We start from the raw sequence: 27,882 nt of genomic DNA on the forward strand, positions 1-27,882 counted from the left end.
AAGCCTTACCTAAGTCAATGCTAAATCAATGTCTCAGGATTTAGCATCCATAACCATTTCATGTAATAGCTTCCTTTGAGAGATCTTTCAGAGGCATTAAACTCTTCTGACATCTGGTTCCTATCACCACCACAGTGAACAATTCTGGCATTGTGGGTTTCTCTAAAACGGAGCATTTCACACCAAACCGCTCTGAACGACATTGTCTACTCCTAATAATGGAATTAAAGAAATGAAAATAAAACAGTGATGGAATTCCCCTTTAATCTGATGCTGGGAGACAGGCCCTTGAGGCATGCATGTCAGTCCACATGACATATCTGGGTTCAAATGAACCCTTAAATGTCAGTTCATTACTGGGTGTTGCATTTTTCATGTGAAGAGTGATATTTTATTACAGCGCTTCCATTCCATGTCTTGAACATGATCTGAGGGGGGGGGGGGCGTATGACAGTGGGTAGGACTGACCTTCAAAGCTGATCTCATTATTTCTGCAATGGATCTTGGAGCATTAGCTGCTTCATAATGCTCTACAAAACAGCTAAAAACGATTATCGGATCACATAAGGGCGTGTTCACGAATTTCTGGCACTTCTACCCCACTTCTCCATGAACTTAGTCTCTGAGCCAAAATGGCCCTGGCTGATACTACCACTTCAATAAATCCAGCTCCTTTCCTTGCCCAAACATTTAGATTAAAAAGGTCCACATCCCAAGGAAACACATGCATAGTTTAGCTGGAACGGTAACACAGCCTATGGGGAGTGCTGTCTGTCATGAACTGACCTTTTTTATCCATAAATGGTACTGGACCTACTTTTAATGTACTTTCCACAAGATATATCCTCCTTAGTAAATGTCAGTGAGATGTAGCAACATTTTCAGGCTCTTGTGGCCTAAAACAGGAGCTGCATCAGAAAGAAAATCATACTTGGACGTAAACTATCTGTATAATGCCACCGTCAGGATAAAACCTCCCATCTCCATTTCCGTTGTTTTCATTTTTTGACAAACGTAGTTAAAATTGCCAAAACTGCCCTTTACATTCTGTCAAAATTTCACAATGAGTTGACCAGTAGAAATGGACCAAAATTGGATGAAATATTGTTTTTTTTCCATCAGTTCCATTCCATTCCATTTTTCATCTGTAAACCCTTTTGAAATGACTACAAACCTTGTTTTTAGTGACTACCCAGCTGTGCTTTGAGGGATAACAGTGGTCCAGTTTGTGGCAGCCAGTCGTTCTTTATGCAGACTTGGGGGCTGTTAGCATAAACTAGCTAGCTAGCAAGCTAACATAAGAGAAAACCGTCGTTCTTGGATGTGAATCTTCCGTATAACCTGTTACAAACGAGAAAGTGATTTGAGGGATAGCAGCGGCCCCTTTTTGCGGACGCAAGTAACTGTGTGTTACTTGGAGTATAACTAGCTAGCAAGTTAACATAAGAGAATATCGTCATTGTTGATCTGTATAACTAGTGATTAGAGGGATAACAGTCGTGCTTTTTCTCACAATTAGACATTCTGTGTTTAAACTGTGTAGCTAGAAAATAAGTTAGCTAGCTCCCAAGCTAACATGAGAGAAAATCTGCCATTCTGTGACCCTCTGCAATCAGTTAGAGATGAAGTGAACTGGGGGATAACGGTGGTCGCTTTTGTGTTGAGCTGTAGTGTCTAGCTAGAAGCTAACCTAAGAGAAAATGTTAATTCTCGAATGTGAACCATCTGTATAATTAGCTACCAAGCGATTAAAGGGATAACAGCGGTTCTTTGCCACAGCGGGTTATTCTGGGTTTAGACTGTGAAGCTATAAAATAAGCTAGCTAGCTCCCAAGCTAATGTGAGGGGAAACTCTGCCATTCTGTGAATCTCTATTACAAGCTACGGATGATTAAGCGATTAGAGGGATAATAACTGTGGTCTCTTTGTGCAGTGGCAAGTCGCTCTGTGTTCAGTGTTGAAATATTAGTCCTTTGTGATTGCTGTAGCCATAGCAAACAAGCTATTGCTATGGTCCCTAAAATGGGGGGCGCCCACGCTGTGTCTCTCGATTTACTGAACATCACTACGTACACTAACTCTTCTTGGCTGGCTGGCTCAGCAGTATGACACACACACACACAAAATAATAATCACAGTGTGACCGCAAGACCATGAGCTTATTTTGTTTGACCTGATACAAGACCAGTTAATGAAGTGATTAGCCTACCATGAAGTGTATTATACAGCGGCCACATACGTCAGCAAAATCACCAGAATCTTTCCCCCCAAAAAAGACTGTGATATGAAGGCTTTTGTGTTTCTTTTCTTTCATCACATCAATTTAATTTGTACTTTATTCAGTCAGAACAATGGAACCAGGGCTCACGATGTGTACAGCATAGCCATTTTACTTGCTATCCGAAAAGACTAGCATGTCTTCTGATGTTTTCTGTGTAATTTTTATAATGATAAAATAGTGGTGAACCTAAAATAAAGTTTTCTTTGGGGAATATATTTTTTAAAAATATATTTGATGTCAAAACCTCATCTCTAGGCCAAGTTTCAGGCTTTAGTAATCATAATTATTTCATGTAATGGTTTCCTCTCATGTACCATTTTGATGCAGCTATTACACAGTGGCCATATCAACAAAATCACCAGAATATTTTGCCCAAAAAGGCAGATATGAAGGCTTTTGTGTCTGTATTGCTTCATATTATTTCTCCAGGAAGCTGCCTGTGTGCCGTCTGTGTCTTCAGATAGCGAGAGGATTGTAGGCCACTGTTAGCCCACTAACGGCAAAGCTGGCAGCCCACTGTTCAGTGTTTTCTGGGTAGCTCACTGGCGGTTAAGTAAGAGTTTTAGACAAAATGCCACTTTTCATCGCTCATTTTCCACTCATAGTCCAATATACTTATTTTTCCATGGTCCCTTTCTGTCACTATCCTTTGTAAATTTGCTTAGTAAATCATTTTTATAGCCATAAAAAAAAAAAGTATGTAAAGCCAAATCACAAATCTAGCACATTTTCACCAGTATCATTTTATATTTGACCTCGTCATTGATTTTATTCTCTCGAATGTTTATTTTCCTAAATAAAATGTTATGTGCATATAAAATCTGTTTGACGAAATTTAAAGCATATTTAGACCTTGGCAGCACAGTAATCTGTTTGGTCCGATGGTGGACCAGCTTTGGCAAACAGTCAACAGAGTGCCGACCTTATCAAGCCAGCAGACATGCTGTTTGTACATCAGCTGCACATGAATTTAATAGATCACTTCATATAGTAGTTTAGTTTCTTTTAGCAATACTTGTAGTGATGTGTTAATGTCATCTACCTTATTTATATGGAACCAGTGGCTCATTTTAATCAAACGCATTCAAAGTACAAATTTTTCAGCACTCTGTCTGATCACAGCCAAAAAAATGGAGTTTCTCCTGCTTTTAATTAGTCTCTCTGAGACTGGATGAGACAGAGAGAAAGGAGAGGGAGGTAGAAAAGGAGGGAGGAAAGATATAAAGAGTTGGGAGAAAGTAAATAAGAAAGAAGGAGAGATGGTGAGCAGGGAAAATAGAACGATAGTGGACAGAGAAAAAGAGAGAGAAAACAAGAGAGTAAAAGCAGGTGAAGATAGTCATAGTGAAAAATACAGATAGAGAAAGAAAGAAAAAGTGAAAAAAGAGGAGAGAGAAAAATTGAGAGATTGGGAGAGAGAAGTAGAAAGATAGTGAGAGCAACAGGACAGAGAAAGAGATGAGAGAAGGAAAGAGAGATAATGAGAGAGATGAAAGAAGAGAGAGAAAGCGAAAGAGAAGAGAGACAAGGGAAAATGCAGAAAGGGGGATGGAGGAGGGAGGGTAAAATAGAAAGGAAAAAATAAAAAAAAAACAAAGAGAGAGAGAGGAGGGGGAGGGCTCCCTGCCATTATACAGTAAGATTTCCTGCTGTGAGTAAAGGGAGCCAGTTCACTGAGACAGACTTTGATATCAATTATTAAAAATACAAGTCATACATACACACGCACACACACACACACACACACGCACACACACAGTATTGTATTAGCTAAGTTCTGTGACCCCGCATTTCTTCTGAGCAAAACAGCAAAAACAGCTCACAGACAGACAGCAGTTCCCTGTGAAAGCTCCCCACGGCCGCAGCTGGGGAAACACTGCTCCAAGGGCAGCACGCATTCAGAGTGTTTCATTTTACTATAACTGACTCAATGGCAACTCAAAATTCACTAAAATTGATGTGAACTTATGCAGTAATGCAGACAACATAGGAGCATAGCTGTTAGCTGAATGAATGAGGGTAGGCAAGCTAACTTTCTCTGTTTATTAGCAACATTTAAACACCTACATTTAAACAACATTCTTTCCTTCAGCACTCTTCCACATTCATGGCAAACGATATGCATGTAGTGCAAGTCATAAAGGAGAAGACATTAAAATAGAAATAAGGAGCTTTATTTAAATTATATGTTTCAGTACACAGGCTACAGTGTGCTCTGTAATCAGTACTCTGTTAAAGGTGCAGTGTGTAAGATTTAGTGGCATCTAGTGGTGAGGTTGCAGACTGCAACAAACTGAATACCTCTCCCTCGCCCCTCCCTTTCCAAGCGTGTAGTAGAACCTATGGTGGCTGTCATGTTTTTGCTTCTTGATGATGATGATTTTTGTGCTAAATAATAAGTGAGACCCTTCATTTTTAAAAATATGGGTTCTCAAATTTCTCACAACACAAAATGCTTAGCCAACACTGGCAGCAACCACTGATTCTTCTGCTAACTCCATCTTCTAACTAGTATTATACCACTTCCAAATCCCAGCTGCTGCTGCTTCCATGTAAAAATGCAAAAGACACAGTATTTACTTTGTCCATTCTGGGCTACTGTAGAAACATAGCAAGGACCTGCTCGCTATTTAGACATGAAGGGCTCATTTTAAGCTAACAAAAAGAACATGATTTGTAGTTGTAGGTGAATTTACACTAATGAAAACATGGTTTTGAATACTATATTCTGTTTCTGCTAATAGATCACCTTAAATCTCACACCGCACCTTTAAATGACAGCAGGGGACATGTTCCCAATGTCATATTCAATTCCACCCACTAGATAGGACTCCCACCAATCACATGATAGCACCATTAGGAGGGTGGAGGCAAGCTTCCTCTTGTGAAGCCACATCTTTTCTAACTGTTGCTAATGTAACGTCATAGGACAGCTGAACGCGCTTGGAGGAGAACACTAACTGCCAATTCTCTTACTTCAGTTAGCACAGGCCTGCATTGGCTAGCAAATAGAATTTTGTTAAACAATTTATGAAGTTAACTTCATTATAGTTTAACTAGTGGTGTCTGAATACTTTCTGTGTATAAAGATAGAAAAAGAACTAAATATGTTGCTTATTTAACAAGGACACTATATTACAATGTTGTGAAGCAGTGCTTTTAAGAAGCATCAGATACTATTTGATTGCTACTGATGCCCCCTTGTGGAGAATCTTGAGCCTGCTAATCATAAGTGAGTGAGTGATCTAAAACTACTATAATGATAATACTGTAATTTCTACAGGAAATGTTCCCAGCAAATTCGGACAATTACTATAAATTACTACTGGATTGTAGAGATAAGATAGATTGCGATAAGACAGAATGACAGAAATATTATTTGGAGGGAGAAATATTGATTATTACAGTTGCGTTATAGAGCAATTTAGAAGTCTATGTATAGAAAAGTTTCAGTATCACTATAAGAAAGTAGGAGTAAGCATCTTTTTCTGTACTTTTATCCATTTTCATAGACAACTATTCATCATACAGTGTTAGAAACCACTTCACCAGGCAAGTGTGATAATTCAGGAATGCAGGCTGCGGTGAGTGCATTTTGGGTAAGAGGAAAATTGTGTAAATGTGATTTTTCGCAGGAGTGTTCTCGCATAATCAAGCAAGCTTTCGGAGTTGAGAGTCTCTGAGACTTTGGACCACAGGTGGCATGCTCTAAAATGCCTTTGGAGGACAAAATTGGACATAAGTGTGGTCACCCCCTCACCATAGGAGAGCTGTCTGGGGGAATAGTCCCTGAGCCTGCAGAGGAGACCGTCTCAGTGCGTAACACGGAGAATTTAGTGGGGGAAGAGTGTTCTCCAGCTGTTCTGAGTGTGTGCCTCATTTGGGTTGTTACTAGGCAACTGTACCTGTACAGGCGAAAAAGTGACAAGCACCTAATGCCTTGTTTGAGGGAACGGACGGGTTGTCATTTGCGTCCGGATCAAAACAAGGTCTCGATATGATGCTGCTGATGTGAGAAGTGCTTCAGCGTTCTTTAAACGTTTCTTCAGCGTTCAGACAGCGTTCAGACAGTGTTCAGCGGTGTGCAGGGGGCAGCCCCTGTAACAGCGAGCCACTGCCCCATGAATAAAGCATCAGGGAGCCACGCTGCTAGCTTTTTTTAACCAACTCTTTGAAATAAAACGAGCTGGATGAATAATAGATGTAACTACTCAGAGAGCAGAGAGGTGAGGTACATGTGCAGAGAGTGGAAGGTCAATGTTGCTGGCAAACTGAAGGCCATGTGCCCATGATGTCTAATTCAAACATGCACAAACCTTGCATAACATCATAATTTAACAATTCATTAAACATAAAGGGCCAGTTTGATAAAGCTTAGTGGTAACATGCAAAATGGGTGGCATGGTAAATAAAATGAATACACAAGTCACCTTAGTGGTGATTTGAGGTGGCCTAATGTGGTTAAAGCCAATTATGACTGACAAGTAAATGAGGTCACTTGGCTGATGTATCAAAATAAAACAAAATTCTCAGAGTCAAAGCTACTACATTTTACGGACGTGGTGCTTCCCCATTGGCTGGGCCTGCAGCTGAACCAAGGTCTAAAGTAGGGGTGTTCAACTAAAACCTGCAAAGGTCCAGTTACATGACATTTCTTGCTCACAAAGGTCAAGATAAACAAGCTAACATACAGAAATGGCAACAATGGTTACCTTTAAATGTGTCCCATTAATGTTTAATCTAGACAACTAACAAATAAAATAAAACACATCAAATACATTTGGATGAACTATATTGTTTTAAACATATCTTTGTCATATAGTGAGCATTTTGACATTGAATCGCAACTGGCTAAAAATCGTTTTGAAAGAAAAAAACATCCTGAGATAAATGATAAAGATAAATGAGAAAGGCTGCCCTTAATGAGCATTTAACACTCTTACGCTGTCCTAGAATGGACGAGCACTCTGGTGAACCTTTCATGTTGTGCTTTGAGTATATTTTACTAGTCATCAACACTGGATTTTGTGTGCCACTGACTCAGACTCGCAGTATGACAATATATCACAAAACAATACAATATTGCTGGTATCAGAACATTCTAGCCCTGCAATGGACTGGCGACCTGTCCAGGGTGTATCCTGCCTTTCGCCCGAAGACTGCTGGGATAGGCTCCAGCATCCCCCCGCGACCCTGACGGAGAAGCGGCTTAGAAAATGGATGGATGATTGGATGGTCTCAGAACAAAACCTCGTATCTCCAAAATGGTAACTTTACAACTGAAGAAAAACCTACTTTGCTTTTAATGTAAGTCAATGGAACCAGAATTTTTTCCAGGTCATGTTGGGCCATTTCTCTTGGTCCATTCATCATGAAATGTACACACAATGTAAAGGACAACAGGTATTTTCGAATTATGTCACAACCTAAAAAATGGAGACATAAGATTTTGTTCCAACAGCAGCGATATACTTTTCTGAACATATGGAAATTCTCTGTACTTGTAGAAGACTGAGCAACTGCATGTTTAGTATAAAGAAAGCAAAATTAGCCACATTTCACTGAATTTAGTGCAACACAACTGATCAGATAAAAAAAAAACTGTACATATCAACTTGACGGGGGAGAAAAACACTCAGTTCTCATTTTTGTTGTATTCAATGTTAACTTTCTTTTTTTTCAAAAGCCATGTTGATGCTTCACTACTCAAACAAAAATATTTGTATTTATTTGTTTTCTGACCTGATATCTAACCCTGATATCGAACCTCTGTTTTGATTAGCTGCATTTCACTAAATGTGTTTACATAAATGCATCTGACAAACTGCCACTGCTTCTGAAGCCGCACTGGTTCACGAACATGCATGTTGAAATACAACCATTTCTTCAGATGGGTTAACCAGCTTTTTTACAGCCATTTTCCAAGTGCTTAATTCAGTCCGCTGAAATACTCTGCTGGGTCCACATCCAGACAGTGATCTACCAGTTGATGACTTCTGGCCTACACTGTTAGAAATAACCGCGCTATGCAGGTACATGATTCATTCATCAAGTCACAAACAATGTAAGTGTAGCCTCAAAGGTACAACAGTGGTTTGAAGGTCCAGTGGTATACCTTACATCAGTTTTTCCTAGTGGAAAAGTATGTATTTGTACATTTTCATAACCAAACGTTTTAAATCAGAGCACTAAAATAAAAAGCATGGAGACAAGATGGGGTGTGTGGAGACAGATATGGTTCAGTTATGTTCCCTGACTATAGGTACTGAGATGTACCCCTGAGGGTACCACCACAGTTACAAGAGGGGTACTGCCACAGTGAGAGTGTTGTACCTTTTTTTTCTGAGAGTGTAAGGGATCATAATGGCCACTAACAATTAGGAATCAGTGCACTCAACCATGTTTTTATTTACAATTGGTGGAACCAATTTTGTGACAGGAAATGTAATTTTTGGCCTTCTGGAAGTCTGAAATATTTCAACCAAATGTTACTGTAAAACTGATACATACAAGGCAAAATGCATGTTCATATCTCTGAACCAAGCTTCTAAGAAAACACATAGAATGTCTTCTACAAGCTTCAAATATCTGGGTTTAATCTAGAATGTGTGAGGGTGAGGGAGTCGCAGACGAACGCAGATAGGAAATAAACGCGTCTTTAATGAGAGGGCAGCGTTTGACAAAAGGGCAAAACAGAATCGAAATCAAAGTCCAGGTGATAGTCAAAAAGGTACAAGTCCAAACAACAGAAACAAAGGTATCTGAAATAGGGGTAAGGCAAACAATCGAAAGTCATAAATCCAATGCGGAAGTCAAACCACAATAAAGCAAACAGCACAAGAAGCAACGCTCAGTAAGGTTCGGCAGAACAATACTTCGCATTGATGTTGGCGCAAGTCTGGGCTTAAATAGCCCTAGCTAAGAGTCCCCTGATACTAACGCAGATGCTAGTCCTTAGTAATCAGGAGACTGGGATCTCCTCCAGGAGTGGGATGGAGAATAGGAAGTCACTTGCGTCTCCAAGGGATTCTGGGATGTGGAGTCCTTGTTTGGCATGGTTGGTGTGAAGTGCATGACAGAATGCCAAACATTATTCATCTGAATCACTGTTAGCTTAGCACTGACATACTCCTAGAATCCCATAGGTGTGCTAGCAGAAAACAAAATTATTATAGAGGGATTTTTTTACCAAGTTTTGACATTTATGGTCTAAACTGAAGGCTAAGCTCAAACTTATCTATAAATGCTCAAACCGTTAAACTGGAGTTCTTTCTTAGCAGTGGTGGAGTTAGGACTACACTGAAGGAAAACATTCCATAAAGTCAATGGACAATTCCTTCATTCCTTTAAAGGGGAATTCTGAAAATACTAAAAAATTCTGCATTTGTTGTTTTAGAGAGACTGGGTCTGAATTGTGCACAGTGGTGGTGTTCAGAACCAGATGTCCTCAGCATTTAATGTCTCTAAAAGCTCCCTTACAGACAGTTATTACATAAAATGGTTATAGATCTATCACTATTTTACCATCATAAGAAGACTCAGGAGACATGTAGGTTCACTGGTGGTTTTGGATAGTAAATAAAATGCCTGTTTTTGTGTTTTCACTCTGACCCTTGGTTCTCATAACCACCATTGTAAAGAAATCTGATTGGTCTCTCTGCAATTCACAATTTCACTCTGAATGACTGTTTATATCTCGACCATTGAATCATACAGACATTTTGGTGGTATTGATTCCCCTTTCATGGAAAATTATGTTAAATAACAGAATATATTCTCTGACATCATCTGCAGAATATTCCCATTTCCCATTTTGTCTATGGAAAGTTAACCTGATCTAAATTCTTTTTGAATTTAATAGGTGTTGAATGTTTTTTAAAAACAAGGTGAACATTGCAAAACATTACAGTGGACTCAAAACAAAGTGCTAGATGCATATTGTACATGTGGAGTTATAATACAGCAACACATAACTGGTAAGAAAATGATAAGACAGTTATCAAAATAAGTCAAACCAAACTTTTGTCATTTATTTACTGTGTTGCTAAGGATGACACGTTGTCCAAAGAGTGCTTTCCAGGCTGGATCTTCTCCATGTCTCAACATCTGGCCAGGGTTCTTAACTTCAATGTCTGTTTGGGCAGGATGTAAAAGTGCTGGTGAGAGGAAGAGCCTGATCAATATTTCATCAGAGCGTTCAACCAGGCACCTCACTGCCTGAGGCCCACCAACATCTCCAGCATCTCCTCTCTGTCAGAGAAAAGACTAGAGGATTCAGAATGGACACACACACACACACACACACACACATTTGATTTTGTGAATTGTGGGGACATTAGATAGACATCTATGAATATCATGGAGAATTACCCAAACCTTAACCATAACAATTACTAGCCTAAACCCAACCCTTATCCAAACCTTGAAACATGGCTTCACCTTAAAATTGAATGATTTACCCTGTAGGGACGAACTTTTGGTCCCCATAAGAATAAAGATCCCCACAGCATGTGTCTATAACAGGTCTTGGTCCCCACAAAGTGACATAAACCTGTACATACACATACTCACACTTTCTTAATTCTTAATTATTGCCCTGTGAGTGGAAATGGACGCTCTCAACTGTTTAGCCCATTTTCTTGTAGCCACTTTCTGATTCCTGATTTGTGTTAAAAATCTGTTCAAAACAAGCCAAATTGTCTGCCAACACAGTGAGTCAATTTAAGTCACTTAAATCAGTTAAAACAACTAAATATGACAATATTTACAATAAGCTTACAACAGTCTCGACATGAGCAGTCGTACATATATTGGCTATGTTTGAGATAAATTCACTTGACAAGAGACCATTTTTGCAGCATTGGCCTGTGTGTCACATCATATTTATACCCCAGTGAATCAGGAAGTCAATCATTTAAGTGTTCCTAGTCGCTCAAGTGAAGTGAACTTTAAAACATAAAATATGAAATATGAAAATGCTTCAGCTAGAATTCACTCACAAGAATTTCTAGGGTTACCAACAATGAATTGTAGCACAAAGAGAAAAAAGATGAAAAGATTTGGATTTTTTTCGATATATATTATATGTGAACAGTGATTCTGAACATTTGAGCTTTATTGAGTGTAAGTATTTTTTTCTTCAGAGAAGCTTCTTTTGGGCTATGTACTATAAATATTGCAAATCAAACTTAAAAAGTGTAAGAAATCTGAAAGTCAGGACATATTTCTTGATTCTCATTGTCAGTCTCCACATTCATATACTCACAAAGAAGCCTTGCTTAGATTTTATGTGTTCATTTTAGATGTGTGTTTTCCTAGATGTATTTTTTATGTATCATGAAATGAAGACATTCCTCAATATCACTGCTTCTGAGACTCTTCAAGCAAGCACAGTTGTATGCAAACGTTTGGGTGCTCCTGGTCAAATGACATGTTTTGTTGGTTTTATAAGTGAAAACACATCTTCTACAGAGAACACACATCTGCACATTTTAATACACAATGACATTTAATACACATTTACTGAACTGAACATATTTTGCGTGTGCAAATGTTCATAGTGTGTTTCATTTTTCAGACTAAACAGACTCAGCAATCAAAAAGAAATCTATAACATTTAAGCCTTCCATTTTTCTGCACACACACATTTTCTAAGCTGCTCATCCTCCCAGGCTGCTAGGATCTATTCCAGCGCTTATTGGGCAGAATGCAGGAAACACCCTGGACAGTTCGCCAGTGTATCACAGGACAGAAACACAGACATACACTTTCTCTCAAACATTCAAACCTAGGAGCCATTTTAGCATCTCCAATTAGCCTGACCGCATATCTTTGGACTGCAGGAGAAAACCCACGCAGACATAGGGAAACATGTGGACTTACAGAATGTACGCTGGTTGCCCGGCTAGGGAATCGAACCCAGACCCTTCTTGCTGTAAGGTGACCATGCGCCACCATGCTGCCTCCCTTTTTTCTACTGTCTCCAAAACTTTCTCTGTTCTGGAAGATCACAGGTTGATGCTTTACCTTCCATAGGCCATAAAGTTCTTTTATCAGCTCCTGTACAATGACCTTATTTCTTTTTTTAATGCCTGAACCAAAGAGCCCACATTAATGAACTGTGTCCTCATTTAACCTAGTAAAAATTTACACAAACAAGACCCCAATCATATCAGCGGGAATGTGTCTTTAATTGGTTCCACATCAACACTTTCTAAAGTATGCAGTTTTAATGCATGTCTTGATAGTTGCTCAGTACCCCTTGTGTTGCCCTGGACAATATGCTTACTTTTGAACCACAAATGACAAATCTCCTAAATTGCCAGTCTTCCTTGCAATCCAGTCAATCTTGCGATTTCGCAAGATTCTGCCCAGCTCTATCTGTTCTGTGTAGTCTGTCTGTGTAGTATCTGTTATTATCAGTTTAATATCTGATACGTCCGCTATATGAGGACTACATATTAAATGGATTTTTAGAACAGGGAGACGGAAGAGGGGCTCGCTCCATCCGCTCCACGCATCGACCTGGTATTGCAGTACCTCCGGTTTGAGGGCAGTCATGGGCTGGAGGTTAGGGAACCAGCTTGTGACTGAAAGGTCGCTGGTTCGATCCCCAGAGCCGACAGCATGACTGAGGTGTCCTTGAGCAAGACACCTAACCCCCAACTGCTCCCCGGCACTGCGGATTGGGGCTGCCCACCGCTCCAGGCAAGTGTGCTCACTGCCCCCTAGTGTGTGTGTGCTCACTAGCATGTATGTGGTGTTTCACTTCACGGATGGGTTAAATGTGGAAGTGAAATTTCCCCATTGTGGGACTAATAAGGGTCTCTTAATCTGTCTTAGCACAGAAATTCTTTTTAAAGATTTGGTTACATGTCAGACTGATCACTGTAATGTTATCCTTTCTGGTGTCCCAAATAAACTTCTTTAAGGGCTTCAATAGCTCCACTGGCTTATCAGAATTATTTTAAAAGTTCTCCATAATTTGGGTCCTTCATACCTCTCCAATCTTCTATGGTATTGCTATACTCCTCCACACTCCTTACACTCTATCATCTTAGTACTGTGGATGCTAGGGCCTTCAGTAGCTCTGCACCTGGACTGTGGAACTCTATAGTTCCAAGAAAAGACATGTGGACACTTTAGATGCAGTCTCTAGAAAATGCTATGAGGGGATTTGATAGATTGGTGGATTGGATCCGTGTAGCCTGCACATCTCCAGAGTTCAGAACATTCCAATCCGTGAGATTTTACAAAAAGTAATAAATGTACCTAGCAAAGCTTTTGAAGTCATACATATAGATAAAGATGAAGTTTGCCTCTTATTCGCCAACTTCTCGTTTGAATTTTCCAATGGTGCTGCATTTACGCTGAAGCCTTAACTGTACTGAACAAATTACTGAAGTTGGTGAATACAAAGTCAACCTCAGGTCATCTCAATAAATGCATGAATTTACCATAAGAAGTACCTCAATAAATTCAATAAAAACAAATACTTTAAACTTTATATTGAAGATGTCTACTGAACAGCTAACGAGCAGCACAGCAGTGCAGCTGTTGAACGCGTCTTACTGGCTAATCTAAGGCTGCGTCCCAAACCATACTTTTGTACACTACTGAGTGCACTTCTAATGGTGTATGCACAATTTTTACACGCTATTTAGTGTACTAGTATGCAGTTTAGGATAAGGCACTGAGATTTCAGCTTTCATTTATAGCACCAAATCAAGTAAAATCAAGGCAATACATATAACAATTAATACTCTTTAAAAATGAGATTTAAAAAGTGATCTAAAAAAATGTGTTTTATTCCCTTTGCTGAATGTGGGTTGTGATTTGTTAACTCATTACAAACTTCCACAGGACTGCTGAATGACGCTGATGTTCCCCACCTAAATGGTGGTAGCGCAATTGTGATGTCACTGGAATTCTATCAACTGGCATCTAAACAAAATTCCAGGGAGTTCGGTGCACAACATAATGGATTCTACAAGGTTGTGACAGCGTACTGTCTATGTTACCACTACGTTGTCACAATGCTGTCAGATGACATCACAACTTTACATTTTGAAGTTGTGACAGCATTATGGGCACCAAAACAATAGGTTGTCACAATGTTGTCACAATGTTTGCTGGGTCACAAATAAACTGCAAAATACAATACTCTGTTTCTCCCGATCGCAGGCAAGGTTTGCAAGCCACTGTCTCTTGTGTTTTTGGACAATTTCTTGGATTTTCATCAGCAAGACTAAGCTAGGCCAGTAAAATTGTATTGTTTTTAACATCAATCATGCTGCTTACTTTCTTGTTTCCTGTATAGATCCACTAATAAATAAAATCACCAAACACTACATGTTGCAACTTTGATGTTTTCTCTTCTCTCACCGACATGAATACAAATTCAGGGTACACAGCAGATGATATTACCACTGCCATAAATCAAAGCACCTTTATTTGTCATGGTTTTATTATGTCTCTATGAAAGGTAAGCACAGGCGAAGGCTGCACCATAAAAACAGAAAAGAATAATGTTGTGGAAATTCAGCCTTGGCCTGCATCTGTGCTGAAATAAGAAGCTGGTGGGGCCTATCGTTTTCTGGTATATTTAAAATGAAATACTGAGGAGCCTCGTCTGCGTGCAGTCCTTGTTCTAGCCTTTCGTTCACATGACAGTTCTGATAAAAAGCTGTGATGGATGACTCAGTATGGCAGTCTGTGTGAGGGCAATTCATCTCAAGAATCAACACAGCTCTCAAAATATCTCTCGAATGTAGTTCATCATAAATATTTACCGTGACAACAACTATTTGTCTTTTGGGGGCTTTCCCTTAATTAAGATTCATAAAGATGACTATCAGTCTAATTAAATGTCAGTGTGTATCTCGAATGAAGGGGAAATGCAGCACTTGAAAGATTCAGAAGATTGGATGTAAATGCAAAATGCAGTGCTTTTAAATTAAATCACTCCAAATATATTAAAGTCTGACAGTAATAATTGTGGAGTGATTTTAATCCAGTATGAATCTGCAGTGTGGGTAGTTTTACAGTCTGACGGGAATAATTGTGGAGTGATTTTAATCCAGTATGAATCTGCAGTGTGTGTAGTTTTACCGTCTGACGGTAATAATTGTGGAGTGATTTTAATCCAGTGTGAATCTGCAGTGTGTGTAGTTTTACCGTCTGATGGTAATAATTGTGGAGTGATTTTAATCCAGTGTGAATCTGCAGTGTGTGTTGTTTTTATAGTAGTACATTAGTATTCTTGTTTTAATCAACTTCAATTTAATAGAATAACGAAACCTGATAGCAGACAAGGCCATGCTAGGTGTTGTTATTGTTATTGAAAGTGGCTCCTGTTGCTAATGCTGACATGATGTCACGATTGGCACCTCCCGGTCCTGTCCATGTGTTTGTGTTCTTTGTTTTGGTTTCCTAGTCCGTCCCCTTGTTTTGTGACTCCGCCCCTGATTGTCGCCACCTGTTTTCCGCCTGTCCCTCATTATCCCTGTGTTTTATAAGCCCTATGTTTGCCCTATGAATTCACTGGTCTTTGCATTGTTTGATGTTTGTATGTGCTGTTTGATGTAAGGCTTGTGTGCGCAGTATATGCATTACTTGAAGAGTTTTTGTTAAGTATTTGGACTTCTGTGTTCCTTGTCATGTCTGTCCTTCCTGCTCTTCACGTTGGTTACCTGAACCTGGACTGTCTTGACCCTGATTTTGGATGTGCCCATAATAAAAGTCACTTATCTCCGCATATGCATCCACCTCCTCGCCCCCCAACGTTACACATGAGTATCCAGGCTATGTTTCAGTCAAGGCTATCTATGGTAATAACATAGATACTTAATCATGTAAATATCATCCATTTAAATCAATTACTAATTACACAACACAGCCCCTCTTTGGTAAAACTTTGGCAATGCTCAAATATTGCTACAGGTTACATAAAAGTCTTCTTTGTTTGGTTGAACAATGAGGGTGATTTTTGTCATTTGTGTCTTTGTTTTCAAAAGACCTTTTGTACCTTATTTGCATTGTAACTTAATACATATTCAATGCTGATCATTGAACTTACACATTTAAAAATTTTTATTTTACATTCTTACATTACCTATCAGCAACGCTAGGGATGATTCCATTGCTTTGTACAGAATAATATGAGTGACATGTATATGCTACTTGATTTGTAAGTGTTTATAAGTTAAATATATCCATGACATCTGCAGAAAAGTTATGCCACTTATTAGAAGTTTCTAAAGTACTTTTTATTTTTTTACAGTCTGTCAGCTGCAGGTGGGTGCTTCCTGAGATGAATAATCCCAGTCATCTTTCATCTCTCATTTTCATTTTCTGTCAGCACAGGGTGCCAATCAAGAATGACAGAGCTGGCTGGCAGGATGTTAAATTTTAAACGTATTCTGTTACAACTTGATACTATAAATGGCTTCTATTCGTCTCCCTGTTATCTCCACTGAGGGACCTCTGTTTAAACTTTTATTTGGTATATGTGATTGTCATTAAAGCTCTTCTTGTCTTCTTGCTCTTATTTAAACACACTGCCTTAACCTTCCTATGACACCCATAGAACACACAGTGCCTCCTCTGACATTTTGTTTAGTTTTTCTAAGTTGTAGCTCAAAACAAGCAGAGAAATTCCATCAGAATTCTAAATAAACATTGAAACCTAGTTGTTGTTTCTGTGCAGCTTCACAGTTACACAAAGCATTTTTTGAGAAAATAAGTAATTATTTTGGGATAAAAGTTATTTGGCACTAGGAAAAAGAGAACGATAGTCATAAAAATAAGACATTTTGAACCTCTTGGGGTTCAATAAAGTACATCCATCTCTGTATCTATCTACACTGTATTGCCAAAAGTATGTGTACACCCCTCGTAATTACTGAGTTTAGCTGTTTACACCTGAGTTTTAGGTTGCCACACTGCTACACATTGCTAACTGGTGTATATAATCAAGCACATAGAATCTCCATAGATAAACACTGGCAATCGAACTAGTCAAACTGAGCTCAGTGATTTTAAATGTGCCACTGTCATAGGAGGCCACAAGTCAGTTTGTGAAATTTCTGTCCTGCTAGATCTGCCCCAGTCAACTGCAAGTGCTATTAGTGTAAAATGGAAGCACCTAAGAGCAACAACAGCTCAGCCATTAAGCAGTAGATCACATAAACTCAAATTGTGGGGCCACCAAGTATTGAAGTGTGGAACACATAAAAGTTTCTTGTATTGAGTTGCACACTGTCTCTGGATGCAACATCAGCACAGGAGCTGTGCATCGGGAACTTCATGAAGTAGGTTTTAGTGGCCGAGAAGCTGCTTACAAGCCTAAGATCACTGTGTGCAGTGCCAAGGGCCAGCTGGAGAGGTATAAAGCACTCTGGACTCTGGAGCAGTGGATACGTGTTACTGTGGCTCACCCCTTTAGCTCCAGTGAAGGGTAATGTTAATGCTACAGAGAACAAAGACATTTTAGACAGTTATATGCTCCTAACTTTATGGCAACAGCTTGGAAGGCCCTTTCCTGTTCAAGCATGGCTGAGCACAAAAAGAGATCCATAAAGACATGGATTGATGTGTTGATGGTGTGTAGGAACTCCAGTGGCCTGCACAGGCCTGATCTCAACCCCAATGCAGTCCTTTGGGTTGAATTGGAATGTACATTATACAGACAAAAGCACTGGGATGCATACACACTACATACCCAATTAAGGGATGAACTAGGTATTAAGGTCAGGGCTCTATACGGGCCAGTCAAGTTCTTCCACACCAAACTCAGCAGCCATGTCTTTATAGATCTTGCACTGTGACTGGGACATTGTCATGCTGGAACAGAAAAGGTTCTTCCTCAAACTGTTCCCACAACGTTGGAAGCATAAAATTGCCCAAAATGTCTTTGTATGCTAAAGTATTAAGATTTCCCTTCACTGGAACTAAAGGGGCTAGACCAACCCCTTAAAAACAACCCCATAGCATTATCCCTCCAGCTCTCGTTAGTGAGTGAGTCAACAGAGCATAGGCACTGTGCACTTTAGCTCTCAGCGATCTCGCTCTGTGAGTTTGCGTGCTCTACCGCTTCATGGCTAAGCTGGTGTTGCTCTGAGGTGCTTCCATTTCACAGTAACAGCACTTACAGTTGACAGGATCAGATCTAGCTGGACAGAAATTTCACAAACTGACTTGTGGTAGAGGTGGCTTCCTATGACAATGTCATGTTGAAAATCACTGAGCTCATCAGTACAACTCATTCTCCCACCAGCATTTGTCTTTTGAGACTGCAAGACTGCGTGTTGACTTTTAACCACCTGTTAGAAATGAGTGTGACTGAAACTCAATGACTATGAGGGGTGTCCCAATACTTTTATCTGTATGGTACAGTTTCATGTAAGTTGCCTGACAGTTTGCAACATGCAAAGTCAGCTGAAGGCTTGAACAGTGTCTTTGTCCTTTATTACTTTACAAAGCCATTTCTATCCTTCAAAATATCCAAAATATTTTGGCAAGGGGTCATTGGCAAGTGTTTGCTGAAGCAGAGCGTACAGTTTGATGGAGGTGACAGAGAATTTTCAAATCCAACAGAACCCCCTTGGCATCTGTAATACCTGGATTAGGATTCTGAGCGGTGAGCTACATCCCCGGGCCACATCTTTCCTGAGACTTTGCTTCACAGCGCAGTGTTATATTCAGCCTGCGAGGTGACAGACAGTAGAAAGGCCAGCATAATTTTTCAGGAAATTGAGATTGATCTTTTTTCCAGCCAGAGCACACTGACCAGCTAGAGTTAAACAAACTAGGACCCCATGTCGGTTGACATTTGTGAAGTGCAGAGTGTAGGCATTTGCTCTTGCCTAGTGTGTAGGTCTCATGAGATTTGCTCTGCATATTAAATATAAATGCAGGATATGTTCCACTGACATATGTTCAAAATGTCACTGTCCATGTTAAACTAAATCCAGAACGTAGACTCTTACGTTAAAGTGCCTTTGATGGGATTGCTGGGATAATCATGGTGTTGTATATGAGTTATCTTGAGTGTATGTTTCAATTGTTTGTTTGGTTGGCTGAGACACATACAGATACTAACTATGATAAAGAAGCAAGTATCAAAGTAAATAATAATAGTAATACTGACATCAACAATAAGAATAGCGATAATGATCAAAGTGAAAATAAATGAATTCTCAAGTGATCGTGTGCGTGTTAGCATGTACAGAAGAGAGAATATGTGCATGTGTAAGTGGCTGTTGAAGGCGTTGCAGATGAGAGCACAGAGTGCTGTCCAGGTTGCGCTGAATTCAGTAGTTTTGATTTTGACGAATGCTGAAAGCTTACAGATGATCTTGAAACTGCGAATTCAACAGAGGGACCCACATAAACATAAGACAGTTTGCCAAGAAAAACAGGCCAAAATTGATCCACAGTGCTGCAAAATGCTAATTACTTACTTACAGTAGACGTCTCAAAGCTTTGCAGTACTATTATTATATATACAGTACTGTGTGAAAGTCTTAGGCACCCAAGACACTTTTTAAAAATCTGTCTATTTGTGTAGTTTGTGTTTATTTGCTGAGAAAGGTGTTAATATTTGAATAAACAAAATGTATAGAGTATTAATTAATAATGATTTATATATATATATATAATAAATAGTGATTTTCTGGATGTTAGTGTGTTTGTGTGTTTGTTTACCCATCTCCAAACCTCTCCTTGAGGAAGGCCAGTATTATATGTAGTTAAAAAGCAGCTCCTGGTTTGACCAATCAGTGCTTCAGTAAATTATGCTCATGATTTAATTGATGATATTAACGAGTCTCTGTGGTGGCTGTGAAGGTGTCCAGGAAAAATATGGAGCCAAGAAATTCTTGTTACTGTTTATTGTTTTTATGTTTTTATTTGAAGTATAAATATGACTTTATTCTAATGTATATTGTGATAAACTCACTGCTGAGGTAAACTGTTTAAAAATTTGCTTAGATGCCTAAAACATTTGCAGAGTACTGTATAACACTAATACATAATTGTACAATAAGTACTATTATTCACTTGAGGTGTCTGAATACTTTTTTTCTGTATCAATTTCTTTTTTTAAACCCAGCTTTGCTTTTGCTTATGAATACATCCTGCAAAGACAAAAGACATTACACTCACTTGTTTCCCAAGTGAGAGACAAAATTGTGTTGATGTGATATATTTTGTACACATTTCAATGATCCCTTTTTTAAGCATTCTATAAGTTCTATAAGTTGCAGACTTGAAATAAATCCTCTCATTAGTTCTAATTATGCATGCTAATTTGTCTTGGTTGGAGGGCACTGTTGCTGAATCAAACCGAGCCTATCTCATCTTTTAGCTCCACTGATCCCACCTGGCTAATTGTCTTGCTATCTCAGCGAGTAACAGACAGTGCCATGTGGCATCGCATTTGATGTTACAGCGAGTGGTCTTGTGAATATTTAACAGCACAGCCACACAATCTGGGCAAAATTCAACAGATTCTATAAGAGCCCTAAAAGTGGATATTATATCCGCCAATAAACCTGGAACATCTTGCTGTTTTCTAAAGGCGCCTTTAGATTTCTTTGCACTCAAATGAAGGCAGCATGGCAGTTATAACAATAGTACTCAAAGCAATAGTTTGCCAGAAATGTAGAATGAAGACAATATGGCTGTATAACACAGGAATCTTGTTCGGCTATTTATCTGTCAACATTCCTCTCTAATTTGATGCTTAGCGTACAACAAAGAAAGGTTATGACGGCAGCCTTAAGGCCTAGAAATCTTGAAGGGCTGATTTGAAACAATTTCCTTATTTTAGTTATGGTGTGGATATTTTCTGGACAGCCAGATTCTCTAATGCCAATGCAGCAATGATATAGTTTGAACTGATGCCATTAACTACATTTCCATTTACAGCATTTAGCAGACGCTCTTCTCCAGAGTGATGTACAAAACCTGCTTTGTCTATCTAGAGAAAGTATCTTTGCTAGATACAAATAGGTTATAGAGAAAGCGAGTCCTGAGCTCAGATACTGCCAGAAACAAAAGCCCATGTTGACACCCAGAGAAAAAGGAACAGAGTTAAACACAGCGCAGTGCAATACATTTCAGTAAGTGCAGTACAATAAAATACAATCAATACTTAACTTGGTACTCACTTAAGTGCTGTATAAAGAGATGTGTCTTCAGTCTGCGTCTGAAAGCCTCGAGAAAATCTGCTGTTCGGACAGCCAGTGGGAGTTCGTTCCACCACCTGGGCTCCAGGACAGAGAAAAGTCTCGATGCTTGTCTTTCACGCATCTTGAAGGATGGCAGGTCAAGCAGAGCTGTACTTGAAGCTTGAAGGGCTTGAGGTACAGTTCGGGTTTTGACCATCGCCATCTGGTCGGGAGGGGCTGGTCTGTTTTTGGCTTTGTGGACAAGCATTAGGGTTTTAAATCTGATGAGTGCAGCTACAGGAAGCCAGTGAAGGGAGTGCAGCAGTGGGGTGACGTGACTGAACTTGGGGAGATTGAACACGAGTCGTGATGCTGCATTCTGGATGAGTTGCAGAGACCAGCCAAGAGCGAGTTGCAGTAGTCAAGTCTCGAGTTGACAAGAGACTGAACTAGCACCTGGGCGGCCTCTCAAGTGAGAAGCGACAAACTACATTAAGACTCTGTAAACATTGACATCCTGCATGTGTTGAATACATTTATATATTGTCTATTTCTTTACTTGCTTAGATATGTTAATGCTCTTTCAAACCCTCTCAGTTCTTCTCCTTGTGTGTTTTTGTTATGCAAAGAATGTTGATGTTATGCTAACTACAAAAAAAATCAATAAAAAGTCATTAGAAAAAAAAGTCTCATTTAAAGTCTTTCTCCTGATCTTAAATGCAATGCCAGAGTGGGTAATTGGAAGAGTTTGGAAAATTCCCAGAGGGCCAGTAGTGTTTTGGCGAGCTTAAAGGGTGCTAATGTATAAATTCACACATATAAGCACAAGAACACTCAGACAAGCTATATATGTTACATCCACGTCTACATCTGGGATAATGTAGGGGTTAAACCAGCAGCCCTCACCTCAAGTGATGCATTCTTGGTCTGCTGATTGTAACTGTGGATAGAGATCAGATGACATTCACTTTAGCTTCTAACATGATCTTCAGGTGAGATGATCTTCTCAGCCAGCCTCACTACCCTACAGCAAATAGTGAGAACAACTGAGAAGATCATCAGGGTCTCTCTCCCTTCCATCATGGACATTTACCCCACATGCTGCATCTGCAAAGCCACCAGCATTGTGGACAACCTCATCCATCCCTCACACAGACTTTCTTTCACTGCTGCCGTCTGGCAGAAGGTACTGGAGCATCCATGCCATCACTGCCAGATTCTTTTGTACTTTGTCTGTAATGTCTATTTTGCTCCATGTTGCACCATGTTGGTCCTGGAGGAATGTAAGTTCGCTCCATTGTGTACTGTTATATAGATGGAATGCCAATAAAAGCCTCGTGACCTTATTCGAATTTCCTGCTCCACCTTAGGTGATCAGTACATTCTCCTGTACTATTTAAGGTGGAATGGCAGTTCAAATAAGAAACTGACATCAGTCTTCAGAGATCAGTGTGTCATACTCAGATATCAGTGTGACAGGGCGAATCTGCATGATGACAGGCAGCTCTACAGAGTTCATTTTTTTGTGCATTACCGATGTAACAATTTTCAACGTGAATCATGTGAAGATGAAAGAGGCAGCAAGAACTGCAAAAAACAAGGTTGCACTAAGATGACATGAATGAAAAAGCTCATTCAGTTATTAAGCAATGATCCGTTATTAATCTCAGTGTTACTGAGCTCTGCTAAAGCCTGAGTAGACTGATAAATCAACGTGATGATCAGTTGTTAATCTCAGTGTTACTGAGCTCTGCTAAAGCCTGAGTAGACTGATAAATCAATGTGATTAGTTATTAATCTCAGTGTTACTGAGCTCTGCTAAAGCCTGAGTAGACCAATAAATCACTGTGTTGATCAGTTATTAATCTCAGTGTTACTGAGCTCTGCTAAAGCCTGAGTAGACTGATAAATCAATGTGATGATCAGTTATTAATCTCAGTGTTACTGAGCTCTGCTAAAGCCTGAGTAGACCGATAAATCAATGAGATGATCAGTTATTAATCTCAGTGTTACTGAGCTCTGCTAAAGCCTGAGTAGACTGATAAATCAATGTGATGATCAGTTATTAATCTCAGTGTTACTGAGCTCTGCTAAAGCCTGAGTAGACCGATAAATCAATGAGATGATCAGTTATTAATCTCAGTGTTACTGAGCTCTGCTAAAGCCTGAGTAGACTGATAAATCAATGTGATGATCAGTTATTAATCTCAGTGTTACTGAGCTCTGCTAAAGCCTGAATAGACTGATAAATCACTGTGTTGATCAGTTATTAATCTCAGTGTTACTGAGCTCTGCTAAAGCCTGAGTAGACTGATAAATCAATGTGATGATCAGTTATTAATCTCAGTGTTACTGAGCTCTGCTAAAGCCTGAGTAGACCGATAAATCAATGAGATGATCAGTTATTAATCTCAGTGATACTGAGCTCTGCTAAAGCCTGAGTAGACTGATAAATCAATGTGATGATCAGTTATTAATCTCAGTGTTACTGAGCTCTGCTAAAGCCTGAGTAGACTAATAAATCACTGTGTTGATCAGTTATTAATCTCAGTGTTACTGAGCTCTGCTAAAGCCTGAGTAGACTGATAAATCACTGTGATGATCAGTTATTAATCTCAGTAATACTGAGCTCTGCTAAAGCCTGAGTAGACCGATAAATCAATGTGATGATCAGTTATTAATCTCAGTGTTACTGAGCTCTGCTAAAGCCTGAGTAGACCGATAAATCAATGAGATGATCAGTTATTAATCTCAGTGATACTGAGCTCTGCTAAAGCCTGAGTAGACTGATAAATCAATGTGATCAACCAGTTATTAATCTCACATTGGTAAGTGATAAGTTTAGTTTTGATATTGTATTGGACTCACAGGATTGTGGGAGCAGCAAGGTACTGGAGGAAGTGGTGAGCGAGAAAACTGCCCACCAGTAATAACAAGAAACAGTAAGAATAAATTTAAAAATAAGATCTTCCCATGTGCCTTACCAAGATTCATTGTAAATGCATTCTAAATATGTTACTTTTTATGTATTGTAACATAATATGTTATTGAACACATCACTACTTCTATAAAGTGTGTTGCCCCCACCCTGTTCAAAACACAAATACAACACCAAAGAACGATATTTTTGCCCCAAGTTACAATTTAAGATGATTTGACATTTAAGTTCTCACGTTTGGGTCAGGGGTTTTAGTTGGAGCTCTTTTTTAACAGCATGACTCATAATGAGTTCAGTGTCACAGAACTTACGAAACCACACAGAGTGCACTCTCCACTGCTGAATTACCACAGAGTAAAAGGAGAGCAGACTTATCTCTCTCAGAGTTCATTTTCACCCCCTTATCATTCCATTCCATAGGGTGACAACCACTCACTTCTGAATTCAACAGCATAAGCTCGTCAGCATTAAAGGGCCCATATCCTACATTTTTCTTGGATTTTATTCATTTTTCTGGTCCTTAATCACATTTATGCAGTTTTATCTAACATTAATAGCAGAGTTGGGATAGCTACTGAAAAATGAATACTTAGCTACTTTGTAGCTACTTTCCCAAAATTTGCAGCTAGCTACAATTTAGCTACTTTTACAGAAAGAGTAGTGGCTACTTTTTAGCTACTTTCAAAGCACAATTGCCAGAACATTTGTGAATCTCCACCTGACACACCAAACAAGCCCAACTGATAGTTTGAACGAGACACTGCATTTACTCATGTGTCAGAAAGAAACATACAATTGAAAAGCTGCAAATGTACAAAAAGACCACCAAAAAGTGTAACCAGCAATGCAACTTACACCCAAAGGCATGATATCCAACAAAAGTTAAGACTAAATGCAAAGTCAAACATTCCAGGTCCAACATTCCAACATTCCAAGCGTCAACTGGAGAAATAAAACTGCTCCAATTTAAACATTTGGTGAAGGACTAGAGGACCAACACAAACTGCAGAAATCGTCTCTGACTTTACATCTACAAGGTGGCCTGACAATGTAGGAGTGTCTAATAGAGTGGACAGTGAGTGGACACAGTGTTCAAAAACTGCAGCAGCGCTACTGTGTCTGACCGCTGAAGAACAGGGTAAAAGGGGGTAACAAAGTATCAGAGAAACAGCTGGACTACAGTCTGTAACTGTGGAACTACAAAGTGCTGCTATACAGTAAGTGGAGCTGATAAAATGGACAATGAGCGTAGAAACAAGGATGTGGTCATGATGTTATTTCTGATTGGTGTATGAACAGATACGACATTCAAAGTCTTTATTAAACTTCAGCAACACTTTAGCCTCAAAATCCTCATCAGTGACTCTGACTCTGTTTGGGGTGAGAATCAGGACTGAATAATCTCTCCACTGCTGCAGAGCTGCTGCAGCTCCAAAGCAGAACTAGATTTGTGGGTAAAATAACATATAAATCCTCCTTTGCTGTAAAACCGTTATAACACACAGTTCCAACACAGTTTTCACAATAAATGATCTTAAACAATGGAGTTAACACATAACTGCTAATTCACCCTTTAACGCTGAAGACTGAGGCTCAGACTGCTGGACACCATAGCAAGAGAACGAAAACGGTGAAAAGAAAGAAGACGAACGTTGATCATTTGGAGATGAACGGACTTATTTACGTTTATAATCACTGGTTTGCTGATACGGTTAATCTGCAGCAACTCGCAAACTGAAGTCAGCTTCTCCTTCTCCTGCTCCTCGCTCAAATTCTTCTGTTCCACTTTAAATGGCGCAGCAAGACAATCTGGCGCCTCAGGCACCATTTAAGGTGGAACGGGACAATTCAAACGAGAAGCTGGAGGATGAGAAGCGACTTCAACCTCATGAAAAGCCAAACATTGAGAGACATTTTACAAGAAAATTGTGGAGAAGTTTCCCCAGAAACAAGAAAATCGGCTACAGCTGAGCTGAAGGTTAAAGCAGAGCAACGTGAGTTTTTCTATTTTTTAATTAATTTTCTATTAATTTTAACTCATTTCACAATGCACTGCACTACAGTCCCCAGCATGCACTGCAATGTGCTCTGCCTCTCCTGCCCCAACAACAGTCTATGGGACAGCAGTTACAATTCTACACAATTCTGCACAGTTCCACATCAGTCATATCACCAAAATGCATTTCAGCTGCAGTTCAACCACTATAAACACTTAACGTCAGCTCAGCAGCTCAGAAACTTGTCAGAAAGTTGTCAGGTGTCTAATTCAAGCAGACGAGCAGGTTTAAAACACTGAGCTCCTGAAAACATTTAAATTTTGAATATTTCAAGTATTCATATAATATTTCAGGGTCTACTGCAAGTGCCTGTATTTTATTGCTAAAGTTGTTTATGTATTATAAATAAACAATGGCCAGTTCTGGCTATAGCACAACATTAATATAAACATCAAATAGAAATATAGATGTTCTCAGGCCCACAGGTTTGTAGAGCTTTTTTTATTATGGCCCCTTTTAGTAGTTGGGTTTGACACCAAACTTAAATATGTAATTTTTCTAAAATATTTAGTGCACAATTTCTAGTTATTTTCCAGGTTTAACATATTGGAACATAAAATATAAAATGTGCCATAACTTTTGCACAGACCACAAATTTTTATTTGTTGTTGTTGTTTCCCTGTATACCCTTCAGCAAATAAACAATAAGTGTTCTCATATCTCATTCAAAAAGCAGTTCAGGTGGAAACACCCCCTCTAGCTTTAGTGCGAATGCTCAGAGCTAAACTGATGTAAGCTGAAAAGGATGAATAATCTGCATCATTTTTATGACATCACAAAAACAAGGTATTCAAAATGGTTTGTTTTTGTAGCTCGCTTTCCACTTACTGACTGGATTTTAGTGAGAATAGTGCATTTTGAAGCTTTAACAATGTTTACATACCACAACAAGCTCACAAAAAGTGAGGAAGATTCCATTGTGTTTTCTATATGTGCCCTTTAAAGCTCTAAACTATGGTAGATATTGAGGATAAATTGTATAATAGTTCAGATGCTGCTCCCGTTGTGGAAGAACAATCAATACAAAAGCTTGCATCTCTCTCTGAAAAACTGAAAAACTCTCACACTGGGTTGTACAGAGAAAATAACGACCAATTCGGTCTGTAAACAGCACTGAGCCCATTTCAGTGCCAAGTGCTGTCGGACGCAGTCGGGTGATTCAGCAGCCAAGAAGAAAATGAATAAATCTCCCAGAACGTGGCTTTAAGTAGACAGCATTTATCAACCTGAAGCTGTGACTAAGAGTGACCGCAGATGACCACTAGGAGACAGGAAATTTCTGTAGAGGCCTTTAAGACCTTTAGCCCACACTCTGAATAATATAAGACATACAGTTTTCAACGTTGTTGAAGGGCGCATATCAGTGCTGTAAGAACAAAACATCTCCATTTTTTTTGTTTTCTTTTTTTTATGTAATTTGAAAATGCCTGATGC

The 27,882-nt window shown here is 39.2% G+C and overlaps 1 non-coding gene across 1 annotated transcript; it reads left to right on the forward strand.

Moving 5' to 3' along the window:
* The first annotated feature begins 12,657 nt into the window (after positions 1–12,657).
* On the forward strand, positions 12,658–12,842 carry LOC119262851. Its single transcript, XR_005129968.1, has one exon. It is a non-coding gene; the product is annotated as a U2 spliceosomal RNA (small nuclear RNA).
* Positions 12,843–27,882: the final 15,040 nt, after the last annotated feature.

This window comes from Pygocentrus nattereri, chromosome 29 (assembly GCF_015220715.1).
Source record: "Pygocentrus nattereri isolate fPygNat1 chromosome 29, fPygNat1.pri, whole genome shotgun sequence".
In the NCBI taxonomy this organism is placed as follows: domain Eukaryota; kingdom Metazoa; phylum Chordata; class Actinopteri; order Characiformes; family Serrasalmidae; genus Pygocentrus; species Pygocentrus nattereri.